Raw genomic sequence first — 11725 nt, 5'->3', positions numbered from 1 at the left:
TTGGTGGTTAGTTTCACCCTTTTCATTTTTGTTACTGATAATTTGGTTATCTTCTTTCCTTTTTTGAATAATCAGATTAATCAAAAGTTTATCCTTTTATTGTTTTGTTTTTTTCATAGAATCTACTCAGTTTTAATTTTGGGGCCCACTGTTGTCTTGCTTTCAATTTTATTAATTTCTCCCTTTAATTTCAGAATTTCTAATTTCATATTTAATTAAGGATTTTTAATTTGTTTTTCCTAGTATTTTTTATTGTGCACCCAATTCATTGATGTCCTCTTTCTCTATTTTATTCATATAAGCATTTAGAGTAGTAAAATTTTCCCTATCTACTACTGTGACTGCATCCCATAAATTCTGGTATGATTTCTCATTGCCATTGTATCGCTGGATGTTAATTATAGACAATTTCTTTGATCTGTTTTTTATCCACTCATTCTTTCAAACTGTTATTTAGTTTCCAAATAAATTTTTATTTATTTTTCCATGACCCTCTATCACATGCAACCTTCATTGTATCATTTCTGAAAAGTGCATGTTCATTATTTCTGCCCTTCTGCATTTGATTTCAAGGTTTCTACACTCCAGCATGTTGTCAATCCCAGTAAAGGTGCCATGCAATTCACAGAAAAAGGCATATTCCCTTTCATGCCCTTTAAGTTTTCTCAGAGGTCCATCCCATTCAAGTTCTCCAAGATTTAATTCATCTTCCTAACTTCCTTCTTGTTTGTTCTGTGTTTAGATTTATCTAGTTCTGAAAGAAGGAAGAGGCTGAGGTCCCCCACCACCAAAGCCTTGCTATCTATGTTTCCTTGTAATTCACTCAGCTTTTCCTCTAGGAATTTGGACATTATACCACATTTCATGATGATATAGCTTCATTGGCTATGATAACTTTGAAGAAGATGCATTCTCCCTCCTTATCCCTTCTAATGAGATTGATTTTTGCTTTTGCTTTATTTGAGATCTCCACCTCTGATTTCTTGCTTCAGCTGAAACATAATATATTATGCTCCAGTTCTCTTCCTGGAGTGTGTGTGCATCCCTCTGCCACAAAAGTGCTTCTGTCAAACACATTATAGGACTCTAGTCACCAATTCATTCTGCTCCATAGAAAGTTCATCCCATCCCCACCTACAGCCAAGACAACTCCATTTTTCTGTCCCTGCCATCCCTCCCCATTCATATGCTTCTCCCTCATTCAAATGCTTCTCCCTCTCCTCTACACCAAAGGCCTCCTCCCCTTTCCCTTCAGCCCCCTCTTCTAAATCCCAACTTTCACTTTATTTTTCACCAATACCTTTGACTCCCCTCCATCAACCCCTCCTCCACCTTTCCTGACACTTCCCCTACAAGTGGAGATGAATCCTGCTCTCTCTCCCTGCCAAAACCACAGAATATGCACCCTCTTTCCTTACCTTTTACTACAATAGATATTTGTGCCTCTTCACAGTCAAGTACTATCTACCTAAGTGCCATCAATCAAAGGTGGATTAATTGATTATTTGATTGCTTTATAAACTCAAATTTCTATCAATCAAAGTACCAGCACAGGTTGAGTGATTGATTGATTGATTGATAAGTCACTAAGTATCCTCCCCTCTTCTGTCTCATTAGAAAGACACTTCTCTACAGTCATGAATCACATCAAATTATAATCACTTTATATCTAGCTACCCTCCATGGACATACAATCCTCATTAGCCAAAGTATCATGTAAAGCCAAATCATTTCATGAATCATTTATACCCTATCTCAAGCATACTCTCTCCAACACTCCCCACTTTCACTCCCCAAACATGATACTTAAACCCTTGTTAACTGAGATATGGATTTAGATAAAATCACTTCTTAATCTCTTTATTGTCCAATGCTCCACCATATGCCCCTAAAGTCACTTCTGTTTTAATTAACCATAGCATTAACTATACCCTAACTACTGTTATACTCTGAAGATGTCTCTGAAGAACTTTACAATTGATTGAAAAACATGGGAGACAACAGCTCAGGGCCCACCCAGTTTAGAATGCCCTCATCAGAGAAAATGCTAACCACTATGAGCAAGACAGACTTAAAGTAGGTCAAAAGAAACTGAGACACATAATTTTAGAGTAAACACACCAGTTTTTCACCCAGGCTATTTGTCTCAAACATAGTGAAGTTATCTTGATCCTCTTCAAAGGAGAGACAAGAACCTAACATACCCATATCCTCTAAATCCAATCTCTTCAATTATATTCAATGCTTTAATAATCTTTTTTTTAAGTTTTTGCAAGGCCATGGCGTTAAGTGCCTTGCCCAAGGCCACACAGCTAGTTAATTATTAAGTATCTGAGGCCAGAGTTGACCTCAGCTACTCCTGACTCCAAGGCCAGTGCTCTATCCACTGCGCCACCTAGCCACCCCTAATACTTTAATAATCTTAACAAAAATACAATTTTCAAGATTTATAAGTTATATCTTCCCTTATGTTCTTGACCAGCATTTGTTTAAATTTTTTTATTTTTTTCCACATTTTTTGTTTACCTTTTTTTATGCATCTCTTGAGTCTTATGGGGAGATTGTTCAGTTCTGACTTTTCTATCAGGAAATTTTAGAAGGCCTCTATTTTGTTGAAAGATATTTTTCAGTTTCTTTTTTTGATCTATGTTTTTATCTGGCAGTCCAAAAATTCATAAATTACCCACTCTTGATCTATTTTCTAGGTCATTTATTTTTCCTCAAAGGCACTTTATATTTCTCCAATTTTTTTCAGCCTTTTTTACTTTGTTTATTGTAATCTTATAGTCTAATAGTTTCATTGAATTCTTTTTGCCAAATTCTAATTTTTTGGTTTTTATTTTCTTCAGTTAGCATTTATGTTTCCTTTTCTAGTTGGTTAATTTTACTCTGTGCTGATTTGGCTTCCTTTTCCAGTTCATTGATTTTATTTTTTGAAGAGTTACATTCTTTTTCCAGTTGGTTATTTTTACTTTTAAAGGAGTTGATTTCTTTGGTCAATCTTTCTTAAATTTTCTTCATGTCTCATTTTTTTTCATTTTTCTTCTTTCTTTTTTACTTTTTAAATTCTTTTTTAAGACTTTCTATGAGATGTTGGACTTCAGTTGAATTCATGGACACTTGAGACTTTTCCTGTATATAATTTTTCACTACTTTCTTCTTCTGAGGGGGTATTGTTATCATCTTTAACTGCTTAGGAGCTTTCGGTAGTGAGTGCATTTTTAGCTTTTTTGCTCATCTTGCTTTTTGGAGTTATCCTCCTGGGGTAGAGGTAGTATAGATCCAGGTCACTGACTTGTAGATGGTTAATATATTACCTATGCAGTATATTTTCCAGACATTTGTTTCTTACTTTATGTCCAGGTTCTGTCTATGCAGTGGTTTATTCTCAAACCAGTCCTGTTTTTTGCCCCAGTGTTCCCAGGATTTAGACTTTGTTTGGGGTTGGGCTCCCCTTGCTGGCTTGCTATATAACTGCTGGGATCTATACTGTCAGGACCTGGACTGCATTCTGACTAAACAACTCCTGCTGACTTAACCTCTCTCCTGCCTAGAAGGATTTTACTTCCGCTTTTCTGATGAAGAAATGGAATTTTCACTGAAGATTCTTCATGATATCTACAATTGAAAATCTCTTTGGATCCTTCCTTTTTGAGGTAGGATCTGTGGCTTTAATATCCATGCAGAAGTAAAATTTAATGTTTTGTAGGGAAAAGTTCCAGAAGCATGCTAGCTTCACAATGCTATATAGGCTGTGCCCTAGAAGTCTAGCTCAACAATCATTTTTTACGGTTTTGAATTCCATAAAGTTTTCCTTCCTCCTTTCTCTCCTCTCTCCCCTAATACAGACAATGCATGTAAATATGTTATGCATATTAAACATATGAAAATATGTTAAACATGTTTCCATAATGATCATGTTGTGAAAGAAGAATCAAAACAAAAAAGGGAAAAGAATGTGAGAGAGAAAAAAATTGATTTTTTTAAAAACAAATTTAAAAAACTGAAAAGTCATCTTTGGACTCCATAGTTCCTTCTAAGGATACAGATGATGTTTCCTTTTTTCATTAATTAATCAATTTATTTTAAAATTTTGATAATCCATATGGACATGTGTATTTTTAAGTTACAACATTTTCTTCTGCCCTCCCTTCCCACTCCCCTCCCTTCAGTGGTGAATGCTCACATTAGCATTGTGCATACATATTTTTGATTAACATGTTTACAGATTAGTCATTTTCAGTATGAGGAATTAGGATTAAGGGAAAGAGATACATAAGAGATACTTTTTATAAAGTGTTTATCAGATTCTGAAGGTTTTTTTTTTAACTTTGTTTTTCTTTCCCTGGATTAGGATAACATTGTCCATAGCCAGCATGAAATGGTTGTCCTAGCTTTCTGCTGAGAGAATATACTTCCATCAAATTGAACATCTCACAATGTTATTGTTAATGTGTCTCTTTGTTCTGCTTCCTTCAATCAATATCAGATCATATAAGGCATATAAGGCATTCCATGCTTGACTAGAGGCAAACCATTTATAGTTTCTTATAGAACAATAATATGCCATAGTATTCTTGTACCATAACTTGCTTAGTCACTCCCCAGGGTGATATTTTCCATCATAAAATCCCTTCAGATTGTCTTTGATTATTGTACTGCTGAGAAAAGTAAGTACATAATAGTTGATCATCATGTAATCTTTCTATTAAAAAGTACAATGTTTTCTGGTTCTGCTCACTTCACTCAGCATGAGTTCATGAAAGTCTTTCCATCCTTTTTCTGAGTCCAGCCACTCATGATTTCTTAAAATCAGAATTAATAGATGACACTTAAAGGTATTAAAACAAACTAAACCAAAAAAAAGAAAATGATAGAAATACTTCATCTTCCATGACAATGAAAGAAAAGCATCTTACAACTTTACTATGCTTAACTTTGAGGAGAGTCTTAAATAAAGATCCAAATGCTAGAGGCCATCAATGTTGAAATTGCTTATTTCTTGAGGCTTTTCTAGTTTCACAAGAACTACCATTTTCCTGTTTTTGATTTCCTGTGGGGTTTCTAAAGCAATATTTTTTTTCTCTCAGGTTTAAGGAATTTAAAACCATAAGCTAATGAACGTGAAGTCTAAGGCACTTATGAGGCTATGATCTTGTCATCAAGTCTAACATGATCACAGAATCTCAGATATGTAATGACCTCCATAATCTATTGTTCCTTCATTTACAAAAATGTTCTTTACAAGACACCATCAGTGTCTTTCAAACTTTATTTTCAAACTTTAAATAAGAAATGGGAGTAGGATCCACTACCTCCTAAGGTAACCAATTCCATTTTCAGATAATTATAACTGTGAATTGCAATTTGCTTCTTTCCAACCACCACTCATTGTAGTTAAGCTTCAATTTCAGTATTTGACCTTCCTCTGAAAAATAATTTTTTAAAGTATTGACTGATTTGATATCCTCGCTGTCCAAGGGACTCTCAAAATTTTCTCCAGCACTACAATTCAAAAACAGTGCTACTCAGCTTTCCTTATAGTCCTATTCTCACAGCTATTCATTGATATTGGAAAAAAACTATGGCTCTGACTAAACAGACCTTTGCTGGCAATGCTATGTATCTACATTTTAGTATTCTGTCCAGAATTTCTAGTTTTCCTTCTAAAGATCAAGCATCTTTTAATTGTGTGACTATAGTCTCAATGTATAGTGATCTTTGGGCCTAAGCATATAAAAACTTCCATTACCTTTTACTTTATTTTCCAGAAAGTGATGGGACTAGTTTCCAAGATCTTACTTAGATTGCAGGATTTTTTATGTTAAACTTCAAGTTAGCTTTTAAACTCTTTTCTTTTACCTTTATCAGGAGTCTTCTTACTTCTCCACTTTCTGGCATCAGAGTTCTAGCATCTGCATTTCTGATATTGCTGATATTTCTCCCAGCAAGCTTATTTCCAACTTTTGATTCCTGCAGACTAGCATTTCTCATGATTTATCCAGCATATATGTTGAATAAAAAAGGTGACAACCTACAGCTTTGTTGTACTCCTTTTCCAATCTTGAACCAACTAATCATTCCATGTTCAATTCTAACTTTTGCTTGCTTTCCTACATACAAGTTCCCAAGAAGAAAAATAAGATGATCTTGTACTCCTATTTCTTTGAGGACTTATCATACATAGCCAAGACTCTAATATAATCAATGAAACAGAAGCAGATGTTTATCTGGAACGTCCTTTTTTCAGCATAATATACAAATATTGGAAATGTAGGCTCTAGTTCTTCTGACTCTTTGCAATATTGTTCTGTGCAACTTTAAACTTTCCTTAAATCACCAGACACATCTTCAGTTGAGCCTGCTTTTGACATTGGTCCAGCCACTTCATTAGTACTGGAGCTACTTCTTTCATCTTTATTTTCTTTTTGCATTTGTCCAATTGTATTTTCTAAGGTTTTGTTTTCTTGTTGCAAGGTGTTAATTTAATCTTGAATTTCTTTTCAGTTTTTTCAATTGATTTTTAAACTCCTTCCTGATCTCTTCTAAGAAACCTTTCTGGGCTAGTGACCAATTCATATTCTCCTTAGAAGTTCTAGCTCTCTCTAAATTCAGGTCTTTATCACTGAAGTAATTTTCGACGTACCCCCCCCCCCGTTTGACCAAATAACTATTATTCAATGTTTTTGTCCCCTTACATCCAATCCCCCCTGAAGTTTTACTCAAGGTTTACTCATTGGTTTTCAAAGCCAAAGGTCTGTGAACCAGCTTTGTTTACTGGGTTTAGTAACTTCATGTGTATTGACCAGTAGGGGGTGCTAGAGGCTTTCTCTGGAGTGACCATGACCTTGACTTGTTGTCCACTCCTTAGGACTGGTGGCGGGGAGAGCCACAGGTTCTGAATTATCCTTGGACAATGTGGGCTGATACCCTGGACTATTTAGTTATTCTTATTAACTCAACACTGAGAGAGATCTGCTGTCCACACCTGAGACTGGGTTACTATGTTTGTTCTGGAAAGAGTTCCTTTTGCTTACGGGGATGGGGGGGGGAGGCTCAACTGGAATCAAGGGGACTTGGCTGAAAATATGGGGTACATGGCTCTGGTCTTTCCAGTCAGCAGAGTTAACCAGATTGATGTCTAGCCACTAGGCTGGAGCACTCCCACTAGCTGTGCTGCTCAGAAAGCCAAATCTTCCAAGGCTGTTCTGAGTTTAGTGCTGGGTCTTACCTGGCCACCCCTGGGTTGACTCTCTCTGCTCTTTGCTTCTGGCTCACCCAAGTTCCTCTGAGACAGACCTTGTTGGCAGATGTTCTCCTTTGCTCTGTCTGAATTTTGTGGATTTGAATTCTGTTAAGATGCTTGATTCATATTAATTCTAAGAGAAACCCAGGAGACCTTAGCACAGTGCCTGGCTTTTCTCTGCCATCTTGGCCAGAAATGCAATAAGTAGTTTTTAACCATAATTCAGAATATTGATTAGGTATGGTGATAAAATTTATGCATCATATGCAGAGAAATGAAAATTAAATCAGTGTCAATTAGTGATATCACCAAGAGTGATGGTACAGATAGAGAGAGAAAGTTGAGGGATTGATAAGAAGTTGAATAGTAATTATGACTGAGCAAAGGAGATGATAATGTAACAAATAGGTCCAGAGAAAGATTGTGTGGGCAAAACCAGAAACTGTGGGGAAAGAAAAATATAGGAGATTATAAGAGGACATAGGAGGAAACAACAGTTTTAAAAGGCATAGAAAATTTAAGAAAGCATAGTTCTAAGAAAATGTAATTGGATTTATTGATTAAAAGTACATCTATCACATTGGAAAGAATAACTTCAGCCAAATATCGGGTTCAAAATTCAGACTATAGATTTGTGGAATAAGCTACTGCTAAGAAAATAGAGTCATTCAGTAGGAAGCTTTTAAAGGAATTTGTCAAAAAAGTAGTTACATATAATGTTTCAAATGCAGTATTCAGATCTTTGGTCTACTCATTTTTAAATGAGGGGCCAATTATATTATATAATCAAGTTCAGCAACATCATCATTTCAATTTTTCTTCATCTTTATGTTTAATGGTGCTCATATAGAATTGGTTCTAGGACTAGCTGTTATCCTACAATTGTTCTTTTATATTAAGCAAATTCATGTGCAAGTAGTTAAAATAATTGATTTTAGCTATTAAATAATTCTTTGGGGATATTAGTTTATGTTCCTTTGATGCCTTAAAAGTATCTTTGGGACAATTCCAATCATAGGCAAGATAGTGTGAATGACATATACTTTGTCCAGTATCCAAACTGTTTTAATTCTGTTCTCCTGGTTCTTGTAATTTCTGAATTTTTTTTCATTTCATGTAATTTGAAGGGACTGAGTTCTTGTTATGGTGACATTTATTTATAATATTGTTCTTAAACTTTTATACCCCAGTGTCATATCTAAGTGATTATGAGTAAAGCTTCTATCCATGGTGATGCTCCAGTTGTAGTAGAATCTACTGGTTGAATTCTGAAGGAATTTGAATGTTCCTACTTGTTGCACAGGGTTCTATAATCTGTTAGTTTATAAAGAATAAAGAGTTTTCAGTATATAATTCTGGCCATTTGATCACACTTATCGAGGTAGACTTTAAGTATTAATTTTCTACAATTTGTTGGATATGTGCACAATTTCTACCATATGCTTGCAAAATAATCATCAATGTGCAAATCAGGGATTCTTAAGAATGACCAGACCTATCCCTAGCAGACCAAGAGTAGTCCTGGAATGCTATGGAATAGCAGCTGCTTCTGGAGCTCTTGGTCCACAGATATTAAGGGGTCAGAAGAAGATTACAGGGATCTCTTTTACTCTCACTTTGGTATGAATCTGTTCCTTTGCTTAATACTAAGATCTGCACCCTAGTCCTAGGTTACAAGTCCCAGGAAAATGAAAAGTGATAGTACAACAGAGTTTGTAGCCACAAGAAAGCATGTTACTTATGTTTTGCTAACATAAGTCTAGACATTTTTATAAATATTTTATGTGATTTGGCCATTTGTTGGAAATTTCTTCATAAATAATTCGGCTGAATTCTTAAATCTCTTCCTTTTTTTCTATTCTTGTATCTTTGCTGTTTTATAAGATACCTACATTGAACTATAAGCAAATTAGAAGATCAAGGACTAGTTTGCCTGTCAGATCTATGGAAAGGGGAGAAGTTTATGACTAAGGAAGAGTTGGAGAGCATCACCAAAAACCAATTAGATGATTTTGATTACATTAAATTAAAAAGCTTTTGCACATGTAAAACCAATGTAACCAAGATCAAAATAAATGTAGTAAATTGGGAAACAATCTTTACAACTAATGATTCTGACAAAGGATGCATTTCTAAAATATACAGAGAACTGAGTCATATTTTTAAAACAAAAAGCCATTCCCAATTGACAAATGGTCAAAGGATATACAAAGGCAATTTACAGATGAGGAGATCAAAGCAATCCATAGCCATGTGAAAAAATGCTCTAAATCATTAATTATTAGAGAAATGCAAATTAAAGTTTCTCTGAGGTGCCAACTCACACCTCTCAGACTGGCCAATATGACTAGGAAGGATAATAATCATTGTTGGAAGGGTTGTGGGAAATCTGGGACACTATTACACTGTTGGTGGAGCTGTGAACTCATCCAAAACTTCTGGAGAGCTATTTGGAATTATGCCCAAAGGGCAAGAAAAATGCATATACCCTTTGACCCAGCAAAACCACTACTGGGTCTATACCCTGAAGAGATGATGAAAAAGGGTAAAAACATTACTTGTACAAAAATATTTATAGCAGCCCTGTTTGTGGTGGCAAAGAATTGGAAATCAAGTAAATGTCATTCAATTGGGGAATGGCTTAGCAAACTGTGGTATATGTATGTCATTGAACACTATTGTTCTATTAGAAACTAGGAGGGACAGGATATCAGGGAAACCTGGAGGGATTTCATGGACTGATGCTGAATGAGATGAGCAGAACCAGAAAAACACTGTACACCCTAACAGCCACATGGGAGTGATGTTCAACCTTGAAGGACTCACTCATTCCATCAGTGCAACAATTGGGGACAATTTTGGGCTGTCTGCAAAGGAGAGTGCCATATGTATCCAGATAAGGAGCTGTGGAGTTTGAACAAAGTTCAAGGACTATTCCCTTTAATTTAGAAAAAAAACAGATATCTTATTGTCTTATCTTGTTACCTCTTAGACTTCTCCTCTTTAAGGATATGATTGCTCTCTCATCACACCCAATTTGGATCAAGGTATAACATGGAAACAAAGTCAAGACTGACAGAGTGCTTTCTGTGGGGGGTAGAGGGAGCAAGATTGGGGGGAAATTGTAAAACTCAAATAATATCTTTAATAAAAGTAAATTTAAAAAAAAAGTTATTTGAGTTGAACTGTAGGTATTAAATAAGCCCTTGCTGCCTGACAAAAAAAACAATACCTACAATGAGAAGTGATATCAAGGGTATTTGATAGATCTAGTGATAGATAATTATTTTTAGTCTTTACCATTGTTCTAGGAAGTAGTTTATTTATTTAGGAAGTATTTCAGCCCTGAATTCAAGTTCTACATGCATGCTCTTCCTATAACCATAGAAAAGTACCTTAACTTATCATAGTTCTCACTAAAAGGACATAAGTTGCAGAGAAGTTATCTACCTGCATTTAGTAGAAGTAAGTTCTTCTGTTTGACTTCTCTATCTGAGTGAATCACAATTAGTAAATATTCCTTTATGGTATCTTTTTTTTTAATTTAAATTTTATTATCCAATTACATGTAAAGTTAGATTTCAGCATAATTTTTAAAATATTTTTGGATTTCAACTTTTCTTCATCCTAACATCTCCAAATATCTTTAAAGACTCTAAGTAAATGCTAGAGAAACAGAAACCACAAAAAGAGTAAAATGCTTTTCCAGTCCAAGACAATTTAGAAGATTGGCAGAAAAGATCTGCTGCACCAGGGTGAGAGAGGATGCAGTGAAATGCAAGCTCTGCCAGCTCAGACCTGCCCCAGTTATTTAGGAATAGACCAAAGGACAACTGGATTAGTGGTAGTGGTGGTTTCCAGACCTCCTGGTCCAGATACACAAAAAACAACTTCAAAGTTCAACAGGAAAAGTCTGGTACTCTAGGGTGAGAGAGGAGCATAGAGCAATATGAGCCTCACAGAGCAGACCTATCCCCAGCAGACCAAGAGTAGGTGTTGGAAGCCATGGAATCAGTAGCTGCCTCTGAAGCTCTTGGCCCACAGTTATTAAGGGGTCAGAAGAAGATTACAGGGATCTCTTTTACTCTCACTTTGGGAAGACTCTGTTGCTTTGTCTATACTAAGCTCTGCACCCCAGTCCTGGGTTGCAGTCCCAGGAAAATGAAAAGTAATAGTACAACAGAATTTGTTGCCACAAGAAAGCAGGGATCTTTGTTATGTTTCCAGGACAGAAAGGAATGCTTGTGGTAGACCACTCATAGACAAGAATATAGGCCAAGAGAATAGTAAACACTTCTCCTTAAATCATACTACCTTGGATGAAATCACAATTTACAGTACCTAGAAGAACCTGTAAAAACAACTACAAAAAAACTCAAAACCTTGAGACAGTGCACACTCCATCTTGGAAGTAGGACCATACCCTAACAAGGAGTTGAAAGTCTAGTTATAGGCTGGGGAATTGAACAAACAATAGAA

This window comes from Macrotis lagotis, chromosome 1 (genome assembly GCF_037893015.1).
Source record: "Macrotis lagotis isolate mMagLag1 chromosome 1, bilby.v1.9.chrom.fasta, whole genome shotgun sequence".
Lineage (NCBI taxonomy): Eukaryota > Metazoa > Chordata > Mammalia > Peramelemorphia > Peramelidae > Macrotis > Macrotis lagotis.
This window is presented reverse-complemented; position numbering follows the sequence as displayed.